The 13,748-nt window shown below is 41.5% G+C and overlaps 1 long non-coding RNA gene across 1 annotated transcript; it reads left to right on the forward strand.

The window, feature by feature from the left end:
* The first annotated feature begins 275 nt into the window (after positions 1 to 275).
* LOC130996790 (uncharacterized) lies at positions 276 to 1,696 on the forward strand. Its single transcript, XR_009092800.1, has 2 exons — positions 276 to 1,451; positions 1,568 to 1,696. It is a non-coding gene; the product is annotated as an uncharacterized LOC130996790 (long non-coding RNA).
* The last annotated feature ends 12,052 nt before the right edge of the window (positions 1,697 to 13,748 follow it).

Below are 13,748 nucleotides of genomic sequence, written 5' to 3' on the forward strand. Positions count from 1 at the left end.
ATGCATAATTTAAAATTTATGTGTCTCATATAAATACACTTAACTCACCAATTAAAACTTATGGGCCGCATTTATAAAAATTTTCTTTAACTAAGCACATTAAAACACATATATAACGATTAAATCACATCAGATAAATCAAACCAGTTTTATTATTAATGGATATCGAACCCTAATTATTAATAATTAAGCCCTTAATTAGGGATTAAAAGTCGGGGTATGACAAATACCCCTCCATAAATATGGGCAAATTCTGTCTCTGTAGCATCGCTCCTTCTCTTCCTTCTCTCTCTCTCGCTCTCTCTCCCCTCTTCTCTTTCTCTCTCTCTGCTCATCGTATAAGCGTCGTTCATCCGCAGTCGGAGGCGGAGCATCATTCTTCTCCGGCGTCGGTGCTGGCGCTGGAGGCGGTTCCTCGCCGACGTAAGTGTAGAGAGAGAAAGAGGGGAAATAGAGAGATAGTTAGGGTTTGCAGATCACCGTTTAAAATGAAAGGGGGTCCGGCGTTGCCGCCGTCGACCGCCTCAGTGGGCTCGACAAACCGGTGGGAGCATGGCTTGGCGGCGCAACTGTGGTGGTGAGGAATCATCAGAGTAGTGAATTGAAGGGAAATTGGGTTAATTCTTTCTCGTGGACGCGAGGAATTAGGGCTTTTTTGTGCGATTCGATTTTGGTGAAGGGTGAATTTGATTGGTGATGAAGAGCTTGGCGGTGACGGCGTCTTCCACGGCCAGGGCCAATTGATTAATATCAATATTGAGTATTTTGGTACCGATGAACTGCTGCACTACATTTCTTAGAGGTAATTCCGTTTTCTTTTTCTTTTTTTGTGTGTGTGCATAAGTGACCGCAATTTATCTGGAAAATCAATTATTTATGGGCTAATTTTTGTTGTAGATTAGCTTCAATTTATTGCGGAAGTTTTCATTTTGCTTTGGTTTTCGTAGAGAAAAGGGTGTATTGACTATTGAGTGCTCTTTTTGGCTGAATTGCATCCATTCATCGTATTGTTTGTTAATGGTGCGAATTCCATGGCTATCTTCACTGAGGCAGGTCACAGATTTATCTGAGCAAACATCATGAATTCCTGAATGGAGGGAGTAACTCTAAATTGGTTCCTTAACTTTTCATTTAGCCATGCTTAAGGAGGATGAGGACTGGCTTCGAGAATATTGTTTGTTTATGTTGTACCTGAAAACTATTGATGCTCTAAAATTGTATTTAATTTTCTATTTACCTCTTAAATAAATGTTTATCTCCATGAAATTCACTCTCGTTTTTCTATCTAATTAATTTCACAGAGTTGGTATGCAGCGACTGCGAGAGGCAAAAAACACAAGCAGTAGATTATCTGATCCTGTTGATTGTCGGAGCTTGCTTGGGCTCACTCATCAAAGCGAATGATGAAACCTTCGGTTTTAGTGCTTATACATATACGATTATTGCTGTTTGTAAGTCACAAATCCTCTGTTTCTTGTGCCAGTGCTGATAATTCATCTATTATGAATCAAATTTCACTTCACCAAGATTGAAAAACTGAATCAAATTATGTTGCATCTCTATGCAGAAGATTAAGTATTAGGGATCTGATCTCCAACACTCCTGTTTACAGTTTAGCTACTGATGTATCAGGAGAGGGACTGAGTTTGGTGTTGAGGCGATGGGCTAGCAAGAAAATGGCCGGATCTACGAAAAATGGTCGTGACTCATTGCCCAAGCTTTTCATCATGTTTGGTGAAAAAGGTTGCTAGACATGTTGAAAGCTAAAAACAAGTTCTTGTGTTTTGATTGCTTAGATGTAATATGTTGTCACTGACTGCAGCACTGAATTGAGTTATGCTTAATAGGGTGTTAGTATTGTCTCAGTCGAAATAATACATTGCAATAGTGAGTGGTGTGAATTCCATGATATTATTGTATTTAAATGGTGATTTTTGGCGTAGATTTGGTTTCTTCGACCTAGATTTGGTTTTTTGGCGTAGATTCGGTTCCTTATGTATTGTAAATTCAATCAACCGTTCATCTTTGTATTCAACCGATCAACCGTGTGTCCAGCCCTCGTGCTAGGGCCAATGCTGCAGCACACAGCAAATGCCAATATCTTTCATTTCTATCTATTTATTTTCACTAAAACACCACCATTTTTGCACCTTAACTGTGTGTTTATCTCTAGCTTTGATTTTCATGTGAGGTTTCTGTGGTAGAGGTTAGATAAATGTCACACCCCAATTCTTGAATGAATAAATATAATCGAGGTGCAACTAATTCATAGAAATAAACAAGGAACAACCTTGTAAAAACCCGAAATAGGATAGAAAGTCGGGCTATGCCCCTTTGAATCACAAGTTTTGTTTCATGCTTCTGACAACCGACATTCATTGGCATAAATTTAGTAGTGAAGAGTCTAAGCTCGGTCAGGTATATCATTTGAAATTTAACATGAAGATCTTAAGTTGGAAAAACAAAAGACTGATATGAGTAATTGCTACAGCGGAAGTCTAACATAGGAATTTATCGCTAGCCTCAGCTCCGTCCCGTCAGCACCGGCCAGCCAACCTGAAAACATTTGAAAGTATTTTTGGGCTAAGTACTAATGTACTTAGTGGGCATGCATTTTCTGAAACATTTCATATTTTCGTAAAGAGCAGTTTATCCAATCATACTTGACATGACTTAGAAGGTTTTAAATTGAAAGAAGTACTTCTAAGCATGTTAAAACATTTTCTTTCATTTGTGCGCACATGTCACACTCCCTTTCTGTTACTCGCTGTGACCCCGGACCTCTAGCCACCGACGGATCCATTTCTCCCATTGCACTTGCCCTGAGGACGTAACTCAGACAAGTTGAATTGGCCTCGGGACGCTACCCAGGCAGGCCTTATGTCACGACCTGAGTAAAAATAAAATCATATTCCATCTCGCTTAATTAAATAACGTGACTTTGCTAAGTCAGTTATAACTCTGAAATAATATCATTGACTGCTTTAACAATATAAATTCAGGATCATAAGCTGAATTCATATCAGAATAATATCCGTTTTCATTCACTGATGAACAAAAATACACACTCATTACTGGATTTAAAATATATAAAAGAGCGGGTCACTACATACTACCCCTCTTAACAAAAATTTCGTCCCGAAATTTGCATATTTCTTCTAAAACAGTTCGGGGTATTTATCTTTCATTTTGTCTTCAAGCTCCCACGTGGCTTCCTCTTGTCCGTGGTGTCTCCATAAGACTTTCACTGATGTGATTGCCTTATTCCTGAGTTGTTGTACTTTTCGATCTAGAATGGCCTCTGGTCTCTCTTCATAACTCAAGTCTGGGCAAAGGATCATCTCTTCTTGGTGGATTATGTGCTTTGGATCGAAAACGTATTTTCTGAGTTGTGATACGTGGAAAACATTGTGAACATTTCCAAAACTTGGCGGTAATGCCAACCTATAGGCTACTGAGCCTATTCTTTCCAAAATCTCATAAGGTCCTACGAATCGGGGCCTAAGTTTTCCCTTGACACCAAACCTAGTTATCCCCTTGGTAGGAGATACCTTTAGGAAGACCTTGTCTCCTATTTCAAACTGTAATTCGGTTCGGCGTGCATCAGCGTAAGATTTCTGTCTATCTTGCGCCTCCTTTATTCGCCCTCTGATTTGGCGGACTATCTCAACCATCTCATTGACCAAGTCTGGTCCTAAAACTTTTCTCTCACCCACTTCATCCCAATAAAGCGGTGATCTACATTTTCTTCCATATAATGCCTCATATGGTGCCATATCGATAGTTGCCTGGTAACTGTTATTATAGGCAAATTCAATCAACGGCAGCACTACTTCCCAACTTCCACCTCTATCTAACACCACTGTTCTCAACATATCTTCGAGGGTCTGAATTGTCCTTTCAGACTGCCCATCTGTCTGCGGGTGGAAGGCGGTGCTGAAATTTAACCTCGTGCCTAACTCCTTCTGTAAGCTCATCCAAAATCTAGAAGTAAATTTTGAGTCTCGGTCTGAAGTGATCGACACTGGTACACCGTGTAAGCGTACAATCTCTCGAACATACAACTGAGCTAGCTTGTCTGACCCATGTGTGATCGGTATTGGTATAAAATGAGCACATTTTGTGAGTCGATCCACTATTACCCAAATGGCAGTGTTCCCTCTCTTTGTTTTGGGCAAACTGGTCACAAAATCCATTGCGATGTGCTCCCACTTCCATTCTGGAATTTCCAACGGTTGTAGTTTTCCATATGGCCTTTGATGTAAGGCCTTCACCTGTTGGCATGCTAGGCATTTCTCCACAAATGACGCTATGTCTCTCTTCATTCCTTCCCACCAAAAGTGTTTCTTTAGGTCCTGATACATCTTAGTACTGCCTGGGTGGGCAGTATAAGGGGTATCGTGAGCCTCACTCATGATTTTATCCTTAAGCTCATCATCGTGGGGAATGCATATTCTTCCTTCAAAGAGGATAACATTATCTGATGCTTCTTGATAATTCTTGACGCCTCCTTTTCTTACTGCTTCCCGTAGTTTTTCCATCTTCCCGTCTTTTCTTTGTGCTTCTACGATCATCTTCCTCAAGTTAGGTACTGTTGCCACAACGCTTGCTATCGTCCCTGGTGGTTTAACCACTTCTATGCTCATTTTGCTAAATTCCCTTATGAGCACCGTCTCTCGAGTGATGAGAGCTCCCAATTTAGATTGGGTCTTACGACTCAATGCATCAGCCACTACGTTGGCCTTGCCTGGGTGGTAGTTAATACCGCAGTCATAGTCTTTCACTAGTTCGAGCCATCTCCTCTGTCTCATGTTGAGGTCCTTTTGCTCGAAAAAGTATTTCAGGCTTTTATGATCTGTGAATATTTCACACCTAACTCCATATAGGTGGTGCCTCCAAATCTTCAACGCATGCACCACTGCAGCTAACTCCAGATCATGAGTCGGGTAATTCAGTTCATGTGGCCTAAGCTGTCGTGACGCATATGCTATCACTCTTCCTTCTTGCATCAGCACGCAACCAAGTCCATTTTTGGACGCGTCTGTGTAGATCATGTATTCCTTATCAGCTGTTGGGACGGCTAACACTGGTGCAGTAGTTAACTTTTCCTTAAGTTCTTGGAAGCTCTTCTCGCACTCCTCTGTCCAAGAAAATTTTATTCCCTTCCTGAGTAGTTGCGTCATTGGCCTTGCAATTTTGGAAAATCCTTCCATAAACCTCCTATAGTAACCTGCCAATCCTAAGAAACTTCTTATCTCATTAGGGTTAGTAGGCGATTTCCATTCGCGCACTGCTTGCACTTTTTCAGGGTCCACTTTAATCCCTTCTGATGATACAATATGTCCTAAAAATGTGACTTCGCTGAGCCAAAACTCACACTTGCTGAATTTGGCATAAAGGCGCTCTGTCCTCAACGTTTCTAGAACAATTCTCAGATGTTCCTCATGGTCTTTATCGTTCTTCGAGTAGATCAGGATGTCATCTATGAATACCAAGACAAATTTGTCTAAATACGGATGGAACACTCGATTCATGAGGTCCATGAACACGGCTGGCGCATTAGTTAGCCCGAATGGCACAACTACAAATTCGTAGTGGCCATACCTAGTTCGAAATGTCGTCTTAGGTACGTCTTCTGGTCGAATTTTCAGCTGGTGATAACCAGACCGCAAATCAATCTTCGAGAACACGCTTGCTCCCTTGAGCTGGTCGAAGAGGTCATCTATCCTTGGTAAAGGATATTTGTTCTTCAGTGTCACTTTGTTCAGTTCCCTATAGTCTATGCACATTCTCAATGTGCCATCCTTTTTCTTCACAAAAAGTACAGGTGCACCCCAAGGTGATACACTTGGCCTAATGAATCCAAGTTCCAAAAGTTCTTGCAGTTGTATCTTGAGTTCTTCCAACTCTTTAGGAGCCATCCGGTATGGTGCCTTCGAAATGGGAGCTGCCCCGGGCTCCAAATCAATGGTAAACTCAATTGGTCTGTCCGGTGGTGGCCCTGGCAGAATCTCTGGAAATACATCTGAAAAGTCCCGTACAATTGCTACATCTTCTATACTCTTTTCAGTACCCAGATCTCCGTGCAAGTATACGAGGTAAGCTGGGTATCCCTTCTTCATCATTTTCGTTGCTTGTAGGGCGGAGATGATCATCTTTCTTCTTCCCATACTAATTCCGTGGAAATGTGACGGCTCCCTTCCTGGGGGTCGAAACAATATCTGTCTTTCGTTACAAAGGATGGTGGCATAGTTCTCGGCTAGCCAGTCCATTCCTAGGATTATGTCCACATCTCCCATCGGTATAACATAAGAGTTGTTCACTACAATCTTGTGTGACCCTATGTTCAGTTCTAGGTTCAAGCACACATGATCTACTGTCGTCATCCCTCCTATAGGTGATGATATACTCAACTCCTGGTTAGCTCTTTCCATTTTAAGTTTTAATGTATCAACACATGTACTTGAAATGAAAGTATGCGATGCGCCCGTATCAAATAGAAGTACAACAGGAGTATTGAGTAGCATGCCCATACCTGCCAGGTTTCCCTGGTTGTTCTCGGGCTGCTTCTGCCTCATAGCATAGGCTCTAGCATGACGAGGCTTTTCATGTTGTTTCTGTTGTCGCTGCTGTTGTTGGCGGGCCTGTTGCTGATACGGTTGTTGAGGTTGTGGTTGGTACTGTAGCTGTTGGTGCTGCTGTGGCTGTTGATACTGTGGTTGCTGCCTTGGGTATGGTTGGGGCAAAACTTGAATTGCTCGCAGATGCGGAGCCTGGATTGGTGGGTTTGGCCTTGAACTCGTTCCATGTTGCTTATTCGGGCACCGGTTTGCATAGTGCCCCTTCTGGTTACAGATATAGCAACTATCACTGCCGGCCTTACAGATTCCCACATGATTTTTGTTACATTTGGGGCAATGTGGGGCCCTCTGTTGGTTATTTTCCATCTGTTTCGGTGCACTCTGACCTCCATAGCCCTGTGACTGGAAGACCCGTCCCTGCCATGGCCTCTTCTCGCTTTGGTTCGGGTTACTGTTGTCCCATCTCCTCTTCCCTTTGAAATTCTGATTATGATTTTGATCATGTAGAGGTGCTGGAGCAGGTACAGTTGCAAGTCTTTCTCCTGGCATGGCTGCCTCAATGTCTAACGCTCGGCTGAGCGACTCAGTGTAAGATAATCCTCCATGGCTTGCCAAGGCCATCCTAATCTCGTGCCTCAGACCAGCACAAAACTTTTCAGCCATCTTCTCATCTGTGTCCACTTGTTCCGGCGCATATCTAGACATATCGCAGAACATCCTGTCATATTGAGTTACCGACATCTTCCCTTGCTTTAGATTGTAAAATTCAGCTTCCTTCTTCTTGCGGTAGCTCTTGGGTATATACTTGTCATATATACCAGCTTTGAATTGTTCCCAGGTCAGATTTTCTAACTGTTCTGCTGTCATCGTTTTCATCCGTGCTTCCCACCAGAAATCAGCTGACCCAGTCAACTGAAAGGACATACAAGTCAGACGTTCTTGGTCGGTGCAACGCAGGAAGTTGAAAATGCGTTCAATAGCGCGAACCCAAGTTTCAGCTTCTGCCGGGTCTCCTGTCCCGTTGAAGGTAGGTGGGTTCTGTCGCAAGAATAATTCTTCAATCCGTCGTTCTGGCTGAACAGGTGGTTGAACTATTTCGGGTTCTGGTTCTGGCTCTGTTTCTGGGCCTCTTCTTTCATTTCGGGGAATCCTGCCCCCTCCTCTTGGTCGTCCTCGTTTTGGCGGCATTCTATTGGGTTAAACACAAGTTGTCAGCGCATTAAAAAAAAAACAATAAGGCCATACTATCATTTCTATAGTTACTCTTTAACTCATCGAGTTCTGCTCTTGCTAAAACTTAAGCGAATATATAAATAAAACATAGCGGAATGACTTGCCACGAAAGACCAATAAGGTCACCATATATAACATAGGGAAAATTGCCTCAATGAGGACTTTACATCATCATAAAAATCTAGGTTCAAAGATCTATGTAAGTACCACACATGATGAACTGGCTATCCAGCGAAGCCATTACAAAAAGTACTCAATCACAGAACGCCCCAAGGTTTCGCGTATCCGTACTAATACTAGTCAAAAGACTATGCCGGCATATGGCATACAAAGAGCATTAAAACAATCTATGTTTCTGGAATATTTAAATATCATCCTACTAGATATATATATATATATATAAACCGATCTAAGAAGATCGGGTACAAGATCCCTGGGTCGGGGCATGGCTGTCTTCCTCTGGATCCTCTTCCGGATCTTCCTCTGGGTCTTCATCTGTTTCTCCGCCAGATGGGTGCGACTCACCCCCTCCTTCACCTGTTGCCTGGCCAATGATAGCTGAGCGAATCATCTTCAAGGTGACTCGAAGAGTTGGGCGGTCGTCCATGGCCGGGGCTTTTCCCTTATTGAGGAAATCCATGGTATCGGCTAAGACTCTGTCAACGTCGACCATAGCGGCTGCTATCTCTGCCTTGCTCAACTGCCTCGATGACAATGGTGGCTCACAGACTAATGGCACTGAACCCGTGCCAGGTGGAAAATCTCTGTAGGCTTGAGGCCTAGAGGGGCCTGCCTCAGCGTCGTGCCTCCTGGGTTGCCCTAAGATAGGGGCTGCTGGTGGAGTCGGCTCCGGAATTGGGTCCAGTAGTTCGTCGGGCGAAGGTACTCCGACTCGAGCAAGGTCTCCCGGACGTGTATACGGCCCTCGAGGAGCATTTCCCCAACGAGTGAATTGTGCCTGGATCTCAGCAGTAAATCCAGAGAAGTCATAATGCAAATCATAGGACCTGCCAGAACGAGTGATGTAGTGAGCGAAAATCATCCTCGCCCATCCCTGCCATTCTGATGGCAGCAAATCCATTAGCCGCTCCATTCCGTCATAGTCCGATATCCCATGGTCTCTTGCAGCGACCCAGTGTCGATGGAAGCCGGCCAAGAATTGGCCTAAGTCATCACCGTGGCATTGGCGATAAGTAAAATATGAGTTCCTGATAGCATCCGGACTAGCATCTCGACGCAACGGCCGTCGTCTGGTAAAGCGCATCCTTGCCATCTATACATGAAGGTCGCATAATCAAACTCACGAATATCAAAATAGGTGGCAAAAACAATAGGGTTCAAACATATCTACAATAGTAAGGTAATAATTCTACTTGAGGTCTCGAAATTCAAACCACGGTATTATAATCATAATAGCCTAACACTAGACTCGAATATAATTCGTGAAGTCTTAAATATGCTGCAACTAGTACTAACTAGGTTTTTGAAAAGAGATAACTCCGCTATGTTGCAGTTTCCAAACTATGTAGGGTATTCTTATTACTATGAAAAGTGTTCCCACCATACTCTGATTAAGGCAATAGTTGATTCGGTATCCGCCTCGCGTGAATAATCCGAACGAAGATCTATGCCCGTGTCACTATCTCGTGTGTGACACTTTTCTTTACTCCCCATTGTATTTTGTTTGTTGATTTCTCGTCTGGTTCACTAACTTTGTAACTTACTCATCGCCTCAATTTACAGAGAAAAGCAAAAATGTTCTTGCTAAATTCCTTCTATTGTTGTGTTCATAACAGTGATCATGCATCCTTAGCGCATCTAAGTTCATTGAGTAACATCTCCATAAAAAGGCATAAGTAAAATCAACATCTGCATCAAGGCGAAATATAAACTTCAACATTCAAAACTTTCTGTTGCATTCCTTTCTGTTGAGCATAGCGATGTGATGAAGTGCTGAGTTTTTGCCGACTGACTCTTTCATACTAGTGATCATACTAGAAAAATTTATTAACTCTAGGGTTCAGAGCAAATGAACTGCTCTGATACCACTCTGTCACGACCTGAGTAAAAATAAAATCATATTCCATCTCGCTTAATTAAATAACGTGACTTTGCTAAGTCAGTTATAACTCTGAAATAATATCATTGACTGCTTTAACAATATAAATTCAGGATCATAAGCTGAATTCATATCAGAATAATATCCGTTTTCATTCACTGATGAACAAAAATACACACTCATTACTGGATTTAAAATATATAAAAGAGCGGGTCACTACACCTTACATGATACATGCTCCGGAACACATCCAGCCAAGCACCCTTATAACGCCTCTTACATGAATTAGTGCCCGATGGAGATCAACCCACCGAAACAACTAACAAGTGTACACAATTCTCAAATAGCGTGTTAGGCCATAAGAGAACCTCGATCGATCCATGAATTGCGAGCCTTAAACAGAGCAGAGTGCACATAAACATTTTATTGGATAAACAGTTTTCATTACATTAAATAAACAATTTGCATTTCATTGAAACATTTAGAGCTTAATAACTCAATCATACTTTGTACATTTGGAAAGTAAGCCCACCTGGATAGGCAAAGCCTGAAGATCATAATCACATAACCTGTCTTGGGAAAGCAGTGCTAATCCCCTTGGTCCACAAAGCCTACAAGAAATTCTATTCTTAATAGGTCTCCTTGAATCTAATCTTAAGTCATGGTGTAGTGCTTAACATTCTATGATTCACTTAGCCGGGTTTTCAAAATTTAATAAATAAATAATTGAAAACATTTCTCTTGAGTTAAGAACACCAACAATATTCTTACTCATCTTTCTTTAATAATTGGAATTATAATTAAAACCAATTAAATCATAAATACTTTTATTGCAAAATATAATGCAATTTCATGTCATGCTTAGCATATAATAAGTAATTTACTTAAAATATGCACATAATAATAATTTAATATTATTATGAAAATTATCCTTTAAATAAATTAATCAAACTAATAATAGTTCAATTAATTAAAAATAAGAAAGCCCAATTTAATTAATTGAAGGCAATCCAAAGTCTTTAAAAATAATTAATCAAACTAATTAATAGTCTAATTAAATAAAATAGGGAAGCCATTTAAATAGATGAAATAGAGCTCATGCTTAAATAAATAATAGCCCATATAAATTTAAAAGATGAGGCCCAACTCAATAAAATAGGAATGACCTAGACTGAATAAAATAAATCGGGCCCAGCTAAATAAAATTAAAAATCGGCCCAAGCTTTTAAAAACCGCAGCCCAAATCTATTTAAAAAAATCGGCCCATCACTCATAAATATCGGCCCAAATACTCGGCCCAAATCCCTCAAGCCCAAACCTCTACCCTATTTCCCCCATTCTCTTCCTCCCTTCACTCTCACGCACACAACACATCTCTCTCTCTCCCTCTCAGCCGCTCACTCTCTCTTGCGCTCTGCCTCTCCTCTCTCTCGCTCTCTGCGCTCTCCTCAACTTCTCTCCCTCTCCTCAACTTACCGGGACAAGGGCACAGCAGACGCAACCACTGCCTACTCTCCCTCTCCGGCCAGCCGAACTGCCGACGTCTCCATCTCCCTCAACCTATATCTCCTTCAACCTCCACCCTAGTCTCGATCTCCGACGACTCAGGGAAGCGACGACGAGCGCCGTCGACTCCCTCTCTCTTCCTCCGTCCGTGGCCAAGCAACAGCAGCCATGGCCGCCGAGCTCTGCCTCCCTCCGCTGAACTCCGGCTGCCACGACCAGTAGCTGGTCGCCGCCCCTTCTCACCCTCTCTCTCTCCGTCCTCGGCCCGACATCAGCGGGCAGAGCCGCCGTGCAGCGGCCTCCTCTCTCTCTGACTTCCGCCAACGAGCAGCGGAAGCCGCTCTCTTCCCCGACTCCGGCGAGTAGCAGCGATAAGCTGCCGCTCCACTGTTCTCCGCTCAGACCCTCACAACACACTCCTCTCCTCCTCGGCGATGACGAAAACGCCGCCGCCTCCCTCGGCCCCTCTCTCTCTTGGCCCATTTCTGGCGACTGCAGCAGCAAGCTACCGCCGCCTCTCCCTCAAAACTCCGGCCGACAGCAGCAGGAGAACCACCGCCGCCGACCGCATCTCTCCTCTCTTTTACTTGCGCCGGACAGACAACAGCGATGAGCCGCCGCCGACCGCCGTATCCCTCCGCCGAACAGCCCCACTGTCGGACCACCCCCAAGACTCACGCACACACACATATACAAGTTCTTTTTTTTTCTTTTCAATGAATAAAAGGTTCTTGAAATCATTCAGTGACTCGTTTTGTAAAAAACATAATCTTGCAGTTCGGTTATCAAAATTAAACATGTATGCTCTTCTCTAATAGTCGATTAGTAGATATCTTGCTCATTAGCATATATGAACAGTTATGCATTTCATATGTTGACTCTGTAATACATATAGGTAACATGAATGTATGTGTATGTGTGTTTCTTGTTTGGGTAGATGTGATTTGTGTGTCTATAATGGTGATTTAGATGTCTCATTCAATATTGCAAAAACAAGTAATGGAGTTTTTAAAAGATGAAACCTTGTGATGTTTCTTTGAGCTGGGGGCCTGGGGCTTCAGTGATCTGCAAAGCATTTATTGGATTGATTGTTGTGGGATGGAAGATGGAAGCATCAACCCAGCTATGTAAGTTGCGAAAAGGTGGGAGTAGGTGGGTGTAGTGGGAGAGTAGGTGGGAGTAGTGGGAGGGAGTAAAATAAAATAAAAATCTTTCGGGTTGTACTATGAAAACTGTAATAATTGTTCAGTGTTTGCTTAAATAAATAGCTCATGAAAATGCTTGAATGCTAAATTAAATAAATATTCAATGCATATAAATTTAATAACTAAATTTACAAATGTTTTTGTAAATCATTTTTGTTGGAATTAAAATAAATTCATTTTCTTTATATCCGGCGTGAATCATCCTGACTTCTAAGTTCAAAATAATTCTAAATTTAGCTAAGAAATAACGGGGTGTTACAATAAATGAATATTACTTTTTGCTGTGCAATTCATTCATGATCATGTTCCAAACGATGATCTAAAAGTAGGGACTCATTTCTACCTCTTTTCATCATCTTCTCATTTCACAGCATTGTTGAAACTTTTATCCTGTACAAGACTCTTAGCGACATTTTCTTTGCCGTTGTGCTTCAATTTACACTGATAAACTCAAGAATTGTATGATACGGTTCATTTTCGAATTGTTTGTAATTTTCCATCTGATGCAATAATGAGCCATTAAGATACTACGAGTTTAGGTCTTGTCATCCTATCATAACATAAATGTCTTTCCCCGTTTCAGAAAGCTGCGACGAAATTGAAAACAACCTTCGGAAGATAGTAGATGTGCGCGATGTAGCTGAGGCCTTAATACTAGTCTACGAGAAACCCGAAGCCAAGGGCAGATACATATGCATGGGTCACTTATTGAATTGATATTATTATTATTATTATTATTATTTTTATTATTATTATTATTATTATTATTATTATTATTATTATTATTATCTTTTTTTAGTTGAATTGAATGTTGGATTTGCAAAATGGATTAATATCAACAATTTTCGGCAATCAGACTCCACACGATCGGAGATGGATAGAAATCTTCGATTTGATTGTTGACTTTGCTAGATCCATGAGTTTTATTTTTGAATCACAATCAGATCTTTAAATTCACAACTTAATATTATTAAATTCACTACTAGATCTATGAATTCACTACTAAAATTAAAATTCACAACCAACTCTATTGCTGGTTGTGAATTCAAACTTTAAAATTAGAATTCACAACTAGAAAATTCACAACCAACTCTATTGCTGGTTGTGAATTCAAATTTAAATTTTGAATTCACAACTAGAGGAATTGATGTATTTTGATGGTAG

Source organism: Salvia miltiorrhiza, chromosome 8, assembly GCF_028751815.1.
Source record: "Salvia miltiorrhiza cultivar Shanhuang (shh) chromosome 8, IMPLAD_Smil_shh, whole genome shotgun sequence".
Lineage (NCBI taxonomy): Eukaryota > Viridiplantae > Streptophyta > Magnoliopsida > Lamiales > Lamiaceae > Salvia > Salvia miltiorrhiza.